The following is a 15,532-nucleotide window of genomic DNA, read 5'->3' as shown; positions in this document are numbered from 1 at the left end:
AAAGGCATGAACTGCTACACAGGTAAAATTTGCATAACCGATGAGATCATAGCATCTAGTTTTTTTTCAGCACCACAAACATTAAGAATTTGTAGACCTCTATTCAGTTCCAAATCCTTAACAAGATATGAGATCTACAAATTCAATGGTCAGATATTCGTCATTGATATTTACACGTCCAATGATTACATTGTACATTATTAGGTATAACTTTGTGAAGTTTATCAACGAGTAGAATTCCTCCTCTGCAATACCATGATACTTTTCTTACTTTCTATCATATCAAATCATGCATATAGCAAGAAATAAAGAAAGGATATGGTAATTAATACTCTAGAAGTGACAGGGTCAGAACACAGCTAACCTCTCTCCGCCAAGAGCTTATCTATCTCGACATGGATTCCATGAATAAGAACAAATTTGATCCCAAAGCTATGAAGAAGTGATATATCCTATATGTCAAAAAATACAATAGAGACAAGATACAAATGTCAATCTCTTCATTTCATAAACTATTTTAAAGTACATTAGGAAGGTTGATGCCTCCCGATCCCCTCCGCCTCCCCTCCCCGCTGCCGCTGAATCCCGGCTAGGCAAAGCCCATGCGGGGGGATAATGGCGGCTGCGGGGCATCCATCCGGCGCGGCTTGGAGGTGTGGTTGTGACGGTAGATCTAGAGAGGGCGCCTTGAGACGACGTGTATGTGGCCATGGCGCTGGTCACGTAGCGATGTAGCCTCCTCTACCTTCGGTTATCTTCACCGTAAATCCAAAGGGATCTGGTCGGTGGGTGTTGCCTCGCGGTGACTTCCTGGCGGCGGGTCAAGTGGAGGTGGAGTGGTGGCCTGGCTGTTGAAGTGGGTGATGTCGGCGTCCTGGGAACGGGGGTCTCCAGACCTGCCTGCCTGCGGCCCACAGCGTGGCTCCACCAGCGGCCCTGTACGGCCCGTCTTCACCGACAAAACACTCAAGACCCTCGTGAGGGGCCAAGCCTCGTGAGGCGGACGACACAAGACCTCCTCGGGGGCGGCCTCACCAGGCTGGCTCGCGAGGGGCGGAGAGATCAAGGAAAGGGGTGCCTCACGAGGTTCTTGTGACGCAAGCCATGACGACCAGGGCCAAGCGGGCGCTAGCACGCGCAGTGTACATGTTTCCTCTTTGGTGCTAAAGAGGCAAGCGCAGGCGCGGTGTCCCGAGGCGTCAAGCAAAGGTTTCCATATCGGTGCAATGAGACCAAGACCAGCAGGATGGCAGGACGGAGGTCACTGTGGAGCCCAAGACGGCGTCATCACCAGAGCCTTTGGCAGGCGAAGACCATCTTTTGTTAGGATAACTTGTACTAGATGTCCCCCTTCAAATTGGCCGTTGTGGGATCCCTTCCCACCTAATATTTGGGAAGAGGACCCGTCCCTCTATATATAGGACTAGCCACCATCGTAGCGGGAGGATCTCATCTTGGACCGGACCCATTCCACCAAGGCGACCACACAAACTCGCCAAGCACAAGAGCACCTCTCCTTAGGAGGCTGTTCTTCCCTTGTAACTGTTCATCCTCAGCCCAAGAGGCAATCCATCACACCACACTGGAGTAGGGTATTACACCACATCGGTGGCCCGAACCAGTATAAATCTTGTGTCCCTTTGTTCTGCGAGTTCGATGCGCTGAGCCTTGAGATCGTGGTGAGGGTGTGAGCTAGAGGGAGGAAAGATCTTCATGCGCACCCCAGTGTTCGAACCTCAAAGGTTTTACCGGAACCCGAAATCCAACATTTAGCGCGCCAGGTAGGGGGTGCGTCGAAGCCTCTCTTCCATCAGCAGACCCGCCAACACTCTGCAGCGCCGATGTCCAGCGACCCGAGGTCCGACACCGATCACTGGGCAGCCTGGCCAGCCCGGGCGGTGTCGTCCGCCCAAGAAGACCTCAACTCTGCGCTCCAGGTGGCACGCGCACCGCCAAACACCGTGGGGCACGGGAGGCATGGCCCGGCGCCTTCCACCCTTACCCCGCGGCGCACGCGGGCCGCCGCAAGGGCCTCAAGCTACGTCGCAGCGACAGCACCGCACTCCCGACGGGAACAACCGAACATGAGAGCCGCTCTCACAGTGGCGCGGGAGCTGCTGCGATGTCGGCTGATGGAGAGCGGCCGGGATGCATTGCTGGAGCGTGTTGCTGTCTGTTGGACGCTATAGCCAGGGGTACGCCACCTTTCTGCTTCTTGCTTACGCCTCAGGCTGCGGCCGGATCGCACGGTGGGCCTCGTCGCGCCTGCTCGCCCCCAGGCGCACCAGGAGGTTTCGTCGGCACCAGCGCTACCAGCGGCGCCGGACACCCAACCACACATGTGCCTCCCCTAATGGGTGCAGGCGTAAGCATCGCCACCCACGGTCCCTGCAGGATGCCGCCCTACCATCCTGGCGCGCCGAGCCAAGCGACATGGAGTGAGGGGCACCTCAGCGAGGTTTCCGGGGCGACGGCTCCGGAGGCCTATGTGCCCCACATGATAGGCCAGGAGTACATATCGGAAGACAACCCCGGTTCGTTCCTCGAGTTGGGTTGGGAAGAGGAGACGCTGGAAGCTGAGGCCTTCCAGGAGCCACCCAGGAGCCTCGCCGACCACGCCGGCGATAGCAGCTACAGGGTACCACTAATCTCTCAGGAGCAGGCTTACGCTAACCATGGGTCGCAAGTGAATCAGGTCACAGCGGTGGACGACGGCCCCAGCACGGCAGCCCCCTCTCACCAGGGGAAGCGCATTGGGGGCTACGGGGGAGGAGCCGGGAGTGAGGCCCCTCCCCGCATCATATGGAGCAAGGCGTCGCTCGGTGGTAGGTCCTCTGTCGGGCAGGCACTGGCGAGCCATCCCCCCCGTAGAGGGCCCATGGTCGCCGAGGACGCTGCTAGCGTCCCCTTTGCCCCTTGGTATCGTCCTGGTTTTTGGACGCCCCAACGGTGGTCGAGGGCGGCGCAAGGTGGGGCACTCGCCTGGCGATATGAAGTAAGGCTCATGCCTGTGAAGGTCTCTGCTCGTGACACTCTCACGTAATAATGAGTGGGGCTGTACACGCCCCGGAGTCTCTGGAGTGCCGCCCTCGGGCCTCGGGGGCTCCCGCCCACGTTCTAGTGGAAGCACCATGCTCCGCGCTGGCCGTCGACACTGTCCCCCAATGACTATGCTCACGGCCAGTGAAAGCACTTAGCTCCGCGCTGGTGAGAAGACTCAAAGACAAGAAGACTAGCTAGGTGCCGGACGCGGCCATTTGCTTTTGGCCTCTTTTTTGTAGCTCAGACTCGCGGCTTTTGATCTTGAATTTGAAGTTGCATTTTCCATTGGCAATCGTGGGGGCATCCTTTTTCGTTCGTGTTGGTTTCGTGAGTTTCTGGATTCGTGTTTTGTTTGAGGTTCGCGTCCGCTACCTCCCCCCTTCCGAGCTCCTGCGAGCGGGAGCTAGCAGCGGCGTACGCATGCTGCGCGCACACCTTGCCATCACTGGCGCTCGCTTCTCGCGATACCCTCTCGGGTGGACCGGCGGACCTCTCAGGGAACCAAAACCTCGCGAGCTCGTGAGGGGCTCGTCTCAGAAGGAACGCACGTTCACAACAGCCAAACCAGTTTGAAGCTCGGCTAAACCAAAGTAAGTTACGACATCAAGCCCGCAAGGAGAGTCACGAGCACCCAGAAGCAAGCTCTTAGGTGGACCGGCGGACCTCTCAGGACCGACTATTTACATGAGGGGCTTCCCCTCTCCAACATGCTCTTACATCATGAGGGGTCATGCCCAAGCTTTTGTGTGTAGGTTCAAAATAAAGGAGCAAGGGCTCAGCCGGATATATCGCTTGCCTCGCCCCCCGAATCGCTTCCGGACAGGCTGCTGGCGCCGTCGCTATCGCTGGCTACACCGCCATCAACCGCGCCACCATCATCCACACCGCCATCAGCCGCGCCGCCATGAACTACGTCGCCCTCATCCACCGCGACCACCACCGCGTCCTCATCAGAAGCAAAGGCCCTAACCAGAGCGTCCACATTATCATCCACCTAGTGCGCAAGGTTGCCCCAGATGACCGCGGGCACTGGGGCAATGGCGGTGGCAAAATCAAAGTCAGGATAGGTGTTCAGGAGATGGCTGAAGACGCGGGAGAATGCGCGCCCGAGAAGGCCTCAGCTCTTTTCGTCCACAAGCTCGCGAGCCCTCTCAGCACGGCTCTCCAAGCGCGTCACAACATCAGTGAAGAAGCGAAGATGGCTGGCATAATCCTCGGCGTGGGGATGAGGGGCATGCTCATCCCAGATGGTACCAAGCGCCTGGTTGGCCTTCGTCCTAAGGTCCTGAAGCATGGGGGCGTGCTCGCACGCAGTAGGTTCAACCGACGAAGTGCCTCCTCCCTATTTTGCTACGCGAGGGACTCGGCGCTGGCAACCCACTGCTGAAGGGAGAGCAGCTCGGCACGGGCGGAAGCCAGCTCGGCCTGCACTGAGATCAGGGCGGCTGCAGCGGCTTTCTCGCGCTGTTCCGCCTCAGCCAGCCCTGACCTGAGGGCAACGGTCCTGCCCACACCTTAGGCTTCCACAAGCTTCAGCTTCAGGTCGTACCTGCCGGCAAGGTCCGCGTGAGCCTCGGCCACCCTGTGGTCGACCTCCTCCTGGGCCCTAGCCTCGCGCGTGCCGACAACATCCTCTGCTTGGGAGACTTGGTGCTCCCTCGTCTCCAACCGCTTGAGCTCAAGGCTACGCTCCGTGGCCTCCAGCAACAGTGCTTCCTCGCGCCTCAAGATCTCCTCCTCGTTGGACGGGGCACCCTTCATCGACGCCAGGGCAACTCTACGCGCCTCCACCTGCTGCTCCAGGGAGGTGTTCAAGGCCTGGAGCTCCCGCCTGCGCTCCTCGACGACCGTGCGGCAATTGTCCGCCTCCCTGGCCTCCTCCAAGGCCCGGGCGCTGGCCTCTCACGAGGTTGCCAGGGATGCCTTGGCCTTCGCATCGGTGTGCTCGTGCTGGAGGCGCCTGAGGTTGATAGCCACCTTCAGGCGATGCCACTCCTCCACCAGCCTGAGGCCTTAGCTTAGCTTCAAGGCGAGCATCGACATCCGCGAGTTCTCCGCTGAGTTGGCTGATCACGCCCATTTCCTCTTGAAAGAGCTCATGGCAGACGACACTCCACTCGTGCGCAAGCTTAAGCACGCAACCGGGTCCGTCCCCCACAGCAGGGGTGGCCGATAGGATCCGAAGCGGCTCACCCCCCTTCGGCAGGGGGCTGGCGCCTCCCGGGTCGCCGACCGAGCTTTGGCAGGGGCCCGGATGGCTTGAGGCCCGCTGCTCTAAGAAGAAGCCAGGATCGAAGTCATCCAGCCGCCATCCATAACTAGAGGAGGAGCCCTTGGCACACTTGACGCGCCACAGGCGAGGCCACGAAGGAGAGATGGCAAAGGCGCGGGCTCAAGGCGCGAAGCTAGCGTGTTTGCCTCTCCAGTTGACCTCGCATCAGGTGCGGCATGCTGGCTTGGGGAGCTCAAGGCCAGCGGGGGATTCGAGGGAGGAGGAGGTTGCTTCCCCGGTGTCGGTGTCAAAACTGGCGGATCTCGGGTAGGGGGTCCCGAACTGTGCGTCTAGGCGGATGGTAACAGGAGGCAGGGGACACGAAGTTTTACCCAGGTTCGGGCCCTCTTGATGGAGGTAAAACCCTACATCCTGCTTGATTAATATTGATGATACGGGTAGTACAAGAGTAGATCTACCACGAGACCAGAGAGGCTAAACCCTAGAAGCTAGCCTATGGTATGATTGTATGTTGTCCTACGGACTAAAACCCTCCGGTTTATATAGACACCGGAGAGGGCTAGGGTTACACAAGGTCGGTTACAAAGGAGGAGATATACATATCCGTATTGCCTAGCTTGCCTTCCACGCCAAGTAGAGTCCCATCCGGACACGAGACGAAATCTTCAATCTTGTATCTTCATAGTCTAACAGTCCGGCCAAAGGATATAGTCCGGCTGTCCAAAGACCCCCTAATCCAGGACTCCCTCAGTAGCCCCCGAACCAGGCTTCAATGACGATGAGTCCGGCGCGCCGTGTTGTCTTCGGCATTGCAAGGCGGGTTCTTCTCCAACTTTCAAGTGTTCGTAAGCAGTGTACGGCTCCATAAATGTTGAACCTCTTGGCTTCTATGCCCAATAAGGGCTTTCTCCCACGCATCGAACGAATACGAGGCGCCAGGGCGTTTTTACCTTCACCCCCCTAGCCACATAAATAAATTGTCTATTAAAGGAATGGGGATTCTTAGATCCGATCCATACCATCCTCCCCCAGCGAGAGTTCATCAGAGCGTGTTTTGGAAAGATCCATTCCAGCATGGCCGACCTCTGCAGCTCCCCCTCCCGCCCTCGTAGCCCTAAGCCCGGTGATTGGGAGAGATGTTCAGTCTCGCATAGTCGATTAGTCGAGCTGCAGACTAAGGGATTTCTCCCTCCGGCGTATATGGTGCCCGTTCGAGCCGGGCTTGCCACCTACAATGGTGGGGCGCAAGCGGAGAGCTTTCCTTGTCCCTCCATGGGGGAACGGGTCTGCCTTTTTCCTTACTTACTAAGGGGACTCAGATTTCCAATTCATCCATTCCTCCGCGGGCTCCTGGAGTTCTACGGCCTCCAATTACACAATCTCACCCCTGCCTCCATTCTACATATCGCCGGCTATGTTGCTCTCTGCGAGTTGTTCCTAGGCTACGAGGCTCACTTCAAGCTGTGGAAAAGGCTATTCTGCCTTGTCCCTCGCACGCAAAGGGAATCACTTTATCAAGTGGACTGAGCCGAAATATGGCGCATCGCCGATACCGGATACCTGTCCGGTACCCCGAAGAAGCCGTTCGAAGACTGGCGGTCAGAATGGTTTTATATGGAGGACGTCCCCCTTCCGGACCCTGTTCGGCGGGGTCTTCCTGAGTTCAACAGTGCTCCTTTGAAGAAGCGCCGAAGTTGGCGCCCACGGAGCCCCCAGGCGGAAGACAACGGAGAAGTCCTCTATCTGATGAACCGGATCAAAGCACTAGCTCGATCAGGATTGACAATAATCGAAGTTATGTCGATTTGCATAATGCGGGGAGTGCAGCCACTTCAATACTGCCGCTCTAGCATAAGGGTCCGGACAATGCTGCCGCTCTAGAGAAAATTCTGTCCGAACTGTTCAAGGGTGAGGAAGAGGAGTTCACCCGCATTAAGCCACGGGATGGATTCTTCATGTACAATCCTCCAAGGTGGGTAAGTTATATCTCCCTGCCCCCATTTTTCCCGCATTCTTAATCGTAAGTATTCACCTTGCCACTTTGCGGCAGGAACTGAGAAAAGCCATAAAGGAGGTCAGCAGCCCTTCTCCACAACCAGAGGACCCTGACCGGGCCCTTGATTCCGGACTTGAGGAAGATCTGGTTATCTCCGTGGAACTGATAGACCGGCAGTTCTATCAGTTAAGCTGCGACGATGCCCTGGTGGCCATTACGGCCGACTATCCCGGACTGCTCCCTGCATCGCAGGTAAGAAAAGTCAAAAAGTCCCAACTCCAAAACTAGGATCCCCTTTTAGGCACTTCACCCACCATATACACATGGCATCTTTATAGGGAAGGCATTCGGGACGCCCTACCGAACCCGCGGCAACTCGCCAACAAGAGGTACCGAGGCCGGGTAGGCCAAAAAGGAAGGCGGTCAGGACGGAGACGCCGACGCAAAGGTATAGGAAAAACCCCGCTCCATGGTTGTCGTCTTTCTCAAAATGTAATGACGCCCGCGTTTCTTTAATAGAAAGAACGCTCACCGGAATATGTCCGGCGATGCTACCAATCGAGCTTCCACCAGTCGGGCGCTAGGACCGGACATGGAGGCGGAAGGCGATATGGGGCAGGCGCCGGATAATCCCCCTACAGAGGATGCGGATAGATTATCCGCTACAAACTCAGAAGTGGAAAGCGCCATGAATCATAGGCGCCGCCGGGCCGTACTCCGCGATGCTTGTTTCTCACCAGAGGCATTCGACGCCTTCAATTCTGGAGAGGCGTACCTCCGTGCCACTCAAGATGGTCTAGCCAGAGCCACGGATCAGTATGTAAAGGATGTACGGGTGAGTAAATCTGACGATTTACATGTATCAGTAGCCCCTGAGACTTGAAACAGTTAGCAGAACTGATTTAAGGATCATCTTTAATGTGCAGGTTCTTACAGAGAAGAATACTAGGCTGTCCCAGGAGCTGGAGGAATGCAAGACCCAACTGGGGGCCGCTCTTGCCGCATTGCAGGAACAGAAAAAGCCTCCCGCTGGTAACATTTACTTTCAAGAATGGTGGTTACCATATAGTGTGCAGCGTGTCTGCAGATCTAACAATTGATTTTGCAGATGAGTCCGGAGAAAGTTTGGGGGACCAGCATGTTATGCGACAGCTAGAGGCTGGCAAAAGCGTGCTGACTAAGGTTATGCTGGAGAAAAACAATCTCCAAGACGCCAACATTAAGCTGAACGTGGAACTAAAAGACGTCCGAGGCCAGCTTGCGGACTCCGAGAAGGAGAATAAGCGGCTTCGGTGCGGCATTTTCAATAAGTGTTTGAACGAATCCTTTTTAAAGGAGTTCAGCGAAGAAGCTGTCTAACAACGTTATTTCTATAGGTATGTTGACGGGTCGTCCCGCGGAGGAAATGCCCGGGTCTGCGGGTGATCTTCTGTCCGAGCTGGCACATCTGCATGAACAAGTTCGGCAGGTGATGCAGGGTGTTGCCCAGGCCTTGTGGCCGTCCGTCTTCCTACCAGAAGGCGTTGCAGAGCTTGCGGAGAAGCTGAAGGGAGCACGGCGGCGCTTCCGTTTATGGAAGATATCAGCCTGCCGACAGGGTGCCAGAGAAGCCTGGGCCATGGTGAAGACGCGGTATACCAAGGCAGACCCAAATCACATGCCTGAGGTCGGACCTATGGGGCCCGACGGAAAAGAGATCCCCGTTAGCTTAGTTTATGGGCAAGTAGAATTAGCCGCAAAGTATTCTCAACAGGATTGTAAGCTGGACTGCCTGTTGGATGGTATAGAGGAGGAATTTAGTCAGTCCGCATGACTATGTAATTAAAGTGACATGTATAATGCCTTCTAGCCGGATTGTAGATCATTTGTCGTTGCGGACCTTTTCGCTTCAACCTCCGGGCCCGATAGTCCGGAGTGAATCCGAATACCCGCTCAGTTATATAAAACCAGGGTATGAGTGGAGACCAGGCGTAGGGGTCATTAGTGCTTTATCAGACAAGTGCCCAACTAGTTATGTTATATTACATGGGTAGTAAGAAACATCTTCCAGGGAGAATAGTTCCGTTAAGGGTTCCTTTCCCTGGGTAAGCATGCCCTAAAGTGCATGTCCGGACTGCGACAAGAAGCGCAGAAAAAGCATCTGGGGGTAGATATGGATAATAAATAAAAGTCATCTTTTGTTCACCGACCGAATATTCCCTTAAGAACGCTAGCTTTCGGCTTCACCCAGTCTGAGGTACACATCCGGCTGACCCGGCAGTAACAATGAGGTGCTCCCCTTATGCCCTAGCCGAATTAACGGGAACGTAGGGCATAAATACAAGAGCCAGGCAACCCAGCTTGGCCAAAACTTAAGACATGTGTTGGGCGTGAAAAAAGGTACATGCAGAAGTATAACACATGTGTTGGGCGTGAGGCCCAGATAAATAATTTAAGCTTCTGTGAAAGAAGCCCCCAGGTATGAAGAGTGCGGCTAGCGCATCTGTAATGTACAAGTGAGGCACAAGGTGACCCTTGAAGGCCTAGAGAAATAATAAGAGAAAGAAAGAAAGGGAAACAAGACAGATGATGTATATGCAGAAAATGGACAAAGGGAGGGGACTAACATAGAGTCTGGTGCTAGGCGTAAAATCTTCGGAGCCTGGCCACGTTCCATGGGTTCGGCTCGAGTCGACTAGTTGATGCATCCCGCAGTCGGTATGCTCCACCGGTCAGAACTTGGTCAATAATGAAGGGACCTTCCCATTTGGGCTCGAGCTTGTTCTTTTTCTTATCTGGCAGGCGTAGAACTAGTTCGCCAACGTTATAAGTTTTGGCCCGTACTTCTCTGCTTTGGTATCTGCGAGCCTGTTGCTGATAAAATGTGGAACGGGCTTTGGCTATGTCGCGCTCCTCCTCCAAGGTGTCCAGACTGTCCTGCCGATCGAGCTCGGCTTCTCTTTTTTCATACATGCGCACTCGAGGTGAGTCATGAATTATGTCACAGGGCAAGACTGCCTCTGCGCCGTACACCATAAAGAACGGTGTATATCTGGTACTACGATTCGGCATGGTCCGCAGCCCCCAGAGTACGGAGTCGAGCTCCTCTACCCAGTGCGTGTCAGACTCCGTTTAGGAACGCACTAATCTGGGTTTAATGCCGCTCATTATAAGACCGTTTGCTTGCTCGACTTGACCGTTGGTTTGTGGGTGATAGACTGAAGCATAATCGAGCTTGATGCCCATTTTGCTGCACCAGAGTTTTACCTCGTCGGCCGTGAAGTTCATGCCATTGTCAGTGATGATCCTGTGGGGGACGCCGTAACGGTGTACAACCCCGAATATGAAGTCTATCACTGGTCCGGATTCGGCTGTTTTAACAGGTTTGGCCTCTATCCATTTGGTGAATTTATCCACCATGACCAGTAAGTATCTTTTTCTTGTGGGTTCCCCCTTTAAGGGGTCCAACCATGTCAAGCCCCCAGACCGCAAAGGGCCATGTAATGGGGATTGTTTGGAGGGCGGTGGGTGGCATGTGGCTTTGATTTGCAAAGAGCTGGCAACCGGCGCAACATTGGACCAAGTCCTGTGCGTCTGCCCGGGCTGTTGGCCAATAGAATCTTGTGCAGAAGGCCTTGCTTACAAGGGCCCGGGCTGCAGCGTGATGACCGCCGAGTCCGGCGTGAATTTCTGCCAAAAGATTCTGCCCTTCCTCTTCGGAGATGCACCTTTGAAGGACTCCGGTAGTCTTTTTTTGTACAATTCTCCCTCATGGACCCTATAGGCCTTGGATCGCCGCACTATGCAGCGTGCCTCATTTTGGTCCTCCGGAGGTTCCTGTCTAGTTAGGTAGGCCAGGAATGGTTCTGTCCACGGGGCAATAATGGTCATTATTACGTGGGCTGAAGGTGTTATTTCGGTGGCAGAGCCTCCGATTGTGTCAGAGTATTCGGTATCGGGCATTGTGGCCGGGTCCGGACTATTGTTACCGGTGTCTCCTTCCCATACTACGGATGGCTTGGACAGCCTTTCCAAAAATATGTTGGGTGGGACCGTATCGCTTTTTGCGCCGATGCGGGCGAGGACATCCGCCGCCTGATTGTTTTCCCGAGCCACATGGTGAAATTCGAACCCCTCGAACCGAGCTGACATTTTTAGGACGGCGCTTTGATAGGCCGCCATTTTCGGATCCTTGGCGTCAAAGTCTCCATTTATTTGAGATATTGCGAGGTTTGAATCCCCACGCACCTCCAAGCGTTGAATGCCCATGGAGACTGCCATCCGAAGACCATGCTACAGAGCTTCGTATTCGGCTGCATTGTTGGAGTCTGTATATAATATTTGTAGTACGTATTGAACGGTATCCCCGATTGGGGATGTCAGGACGACGCCAGCCCCTAGACCGGCCAGCATTTTAGAATCGTCGAAGTGCATGATCCAGTTGGAGTATGCGCCGTACTCTTTAGGGAGTTCGGCCTCCGTCCATTCAGCGACGAAGTCGGCCGGTACTTGCGATTTAGTGGCTCGTCAGGGTTTGTATGTTATGTCGAACGGGAGGAGCTCAATGGCCCATTTGGCAATCCGTCCCGTAGCGTCGCGGTTGTTTATAATATCATTAAGTGGCATTCTGAGGCTACCGTAATCGAACACTCTTGAAACTAGTGTCGTAGCTTCCGGGACGCCATGAATACCGCATAGGCTATCTTTTGATAATGTGGGTACCGTGATTTGCATGGAGTGAGGACAGTGGATACATAGTATACCGGCTTTTGAAGAGGGAATTTATGTCCGGCAGCTTCTCGTTCGATGACAAGCACTGCGCTTGCAACTTGATGAGTTGCCACAATGTACAATAGCATTGGTTCACCAATGTTTGGCACGGCCAGGATTGGGTTGGTTGCCAAAATGGCCTTTATTTCTTCCAATCCGGATGTGGCAGCGTCCGTCCACTCGAAGTGTTCGGTGCGCCGAAGAAGGCGACAAAGGGGTAAAGCTTTTTCTCCTAAGCGAGAGATAAAGCGGTTTAGAGCCGCCACGCATCCAGTTAACTTCTGGACCTGGTTTGAGGTCTTTTGGTGTAGCCAACTATGACAAAGCTCAGATTTTGGATTAGCTTCGATACCTCTACTGGAGACAATGAAACCCTTCCGGCTGGTACGCCAAAAACGCATTTTTCCGGATTGAGCTTGATGTCGTATGTTCGGAGGTTGTCGAATGTGAGCCTCGGGTCGTCTATCAAAGAGTCGATGTGTTTGGTTTTAACAACCACATCGTCTACGTATGCCTCTACTGTTTTGCCGATTTGTTTCTCCAGACATGTCTGAATCATGCGCTGATATGTTGCGCCGGCGTTCTTGAGCCCAAAAGGCATTGTGTTAAAACAGAAGGGACCATATGGTGTGATGAATGCCGTTGCGGCTTGGTCGGACTCCGCCATCTTGATTTGGTGGTAACCGGAGTATGCATCGAGGAAACACAATGACTCGTGTCCTGTGGTAGCATCAATGATTTGATCGATGCGTGCGAGGGGGAAGGGATCCTTTGGGAAAGCTTTATTGAGGTCTTTGAAATCGACACAAAGGTGCCAGGATTTGTCCATCTTTGGTACCATCACCAGGTTTGCTAGCCAGTCCGGGTGTTTTATTTCTTTGATGAATCCGGCCTCCAATAACTTGGCTAGTTCCTCTCCCATGGCATGTCTCTTAGGTTCAGAGAAACGCCGAAGATCTTGCTTGACCGGCTTGAATCCCTTTAGGATATTGAGGCTATGCTCGGCCAGCCTGCGTGGGATTCCTGGCATGTCTGAGGGATGCCAGGCGAATATGTCCCAGTTCTCGCGCAGGAACTCTCATAGTGCGGCGTCCACAGTGGGGCTTAGCTGTGCCTCGATGGAGGCTGTTTTTGTAGGGTCCATTAGGTGGACTTGGAATTTGACTATTTCATTCGTTGGTTTAAAAGAGGTGGACTTGGATCTCTTGTCGAGTATCACGTCGTCCCTGTCCACTGTGGAGCGTAGTGTGGTTAATTCCTCGGCCGAGAGGGCTTTGGATAATGCCTCGAGGGCCAATGCGGCTGTTTTGTTTTCGACGCGGAGTGCTGTGTCCGGATCGCTGGCGAGAGTGATGATTCCATTGGGCCGGGGCATTTTGAGCTTCATGTACCTGTAATGGGGTACGTCTTGGAAGATTGTGAATGCCTCCCGTCCTAAAAGAGTGTGATAACCACTGCTGAACGGGGCCACTTGGAATGTAATTTCTTCGGACCTGTAATTATCCGGCGTGCCGAATACCACATCTAGTGTGATTTTCCCAGCACAGCGTGCTTCCCGACTGGGGATGATTCCTCTAAAGGTTGTGCTACTTTACTCAATGCGGTTCCAGTCTATTTCCATCTTTTGAAGAGTTTCCTCATAGATGAGGTTTAATCCGTTGCCGCCGTCCATGAGTACTTTGGTGAGTCGAAAGCCGTCCAAGATTGGACTGAGGACCAGTGCGCCTGGTGCTTGGGCTGTTCAGAATTTAGGTTCGTCACTGGCATTGAAGGTAATAGCCGTGTCACTCCATGGATTTATTGCTGCTACGTGGCAGATTTCGGCCATGCTGCGGAGTGTTCGCTTGCGTCTATTATTTGACGCGAAGGTCTCGAAGACCGTTAACACCATATTGTTATCCACGGGATGGTGCTCTGTGGTATTTGGGAGAAGTAGATCCTCACCACTTTTGGCCACCTGCTGGAGTATCCAACATGCTCTAAGGCTGTGCGTTGGTATTGTATCTGATGTACTATGAATTTTGCAGGGTCCGTTGAGCCATCCCTCTAGTACGGTTCCATACCCTGTAGAGGGTTTTTGCTTTTTGGTAGTTGACCCGGGTGTATTGTGATAATGCACCCTTTTGTTTCGGACTGGGTTTGTATTCAGGGCCGGATTATCCCAAAAGTTTGTTTCGGTTTTCCAGGCACTTTCCATCGCACAGTACTTTCGTACTATGGACGCCAAGTCAGCAAAGCATGTTATCTCATGGCGATTTATGGCGTTAAGGATTCCTTGTCCGTGCAATTATTGCAGAAAAATAGGATTGCGTCTTCCTCGCGACAGTCCTTAACCTTGTTCATCGCAAGGAGGAATCTGGCCCAATAGTGATGTACTGTTTCCTGGGGCTCTTGCCTGATGTGGGAAAGATCGCTTATGTTTGGGTGGGTGGGTGGAATTGAATCCGAACCCTCACCTGATCTGGGATCCAGGGGCCGAGGAATTTCCAATTCTGGAACTTCCAGTTTCGGGGTGTGACCCGATAATCCTGGCCCGCTGCCTGACTCTAAGTTCAGGGATTGGATGTTGTCCTCCCGTGAACGGGCGTCCGGCTCAGAGAGCTCGGTAATCCGGACATAGTTGGTCCTCAAGATGGAGGAAAGGTCGCCGCATTGTTCCTCCACCACTGCAATATGATGGGTGACCGGTGGAGAGTTAATCTCCCTTTGATCGGGTTTAATCCCAATCCGATCATAGTCCGTAGCGACTCCCAAGGCGGCGATGCGATCTAAGAGCTCGTTTAAGGAGGCGAGCTCCATTGGATCCATCTGTTCGGCGAGTGCCGATTTGACGTGGAGGCTGTTTTCGATGACCCGAGAAGTCATCATCGGCGGGATGGCCGAACATGCGGTCATGATGAAACCGCCTAGCCGGAGAGTTTGGCCGATAGCCAGAGCTCCCCCGACAGTAGTATCGTCTTTAAAGATGAGACAAGACATCCTTCCTTCTAGCGACGGCACAGAGGAACTCTCAATGAAAGCACCAATGTCTGTGTCAAAACCGGCGGATCTCGGGTAGGGGGTCCCGAACTGTGCGTCTAGGCGGATGGTAACAGGAGGCAGGGGACACGAAGTTTTACCCAGGTTCGAGCCCTCTTGATGGAGCTAAAACCCTATGTCCTTCTTGATTAATATTGATGATATGGGTAGTACAAGAGTAGATCTACCACGAGATCAGAGAGGCTAAACCCTAGAAGCTAGCCTATGGTATGATTGTATGTTGTCCTATGGACTAAAACCCTCCGGTTTATATAGACACCGTAGAGGGCTAGGGTTACACAAGGTCGGTTACAAAGGAGGAGATATACATATCCGTATTGCCTAGCTTGCCTTCCACACCAAGTAGAGTCCCATCCGGATACGAGACGAAATCTTCAATCTTGTATCTTCATAGTCTAACAGTCTGGCCAAAGGATATAGTCCGGCTGTCCGGAGACCCCCTAATCCAGGACTCCCTCACCCGGAGACTTCGC

The 15,532-nt window shown here is 53.7% G+C and overlaps 1 pseudogene; it reads right to left on the bottom strand.

Annotated features, from left to right (window-relative positions):
• Window positions 1-15,532, bottom strand: part of LOC125546908 (putative amino-acid acetyltransferase NAGS1, chloroplastic) — a 274,358-nt pseudogene that overhangs the window by 222,981 nt on the left and 35,845 nt on the right.

The sequence above is a fragment of the Triticum urartu genome, chromosome 3A, assembly GCF_056163025.1.
Source record: "Triticum urartu cultivar PI428250 chromosome 3A, HENAU_Tu73, whole genome shotgun sequence".
NCBI lineage: Eukaryota > Viridiplantae > Streptophyta > Magnoliopsida > Poales > Poaceae > Triticum > Triticum urartu.
This window is presented reverse-complemented; position numbering and strand designations above follow the sequence as displayed.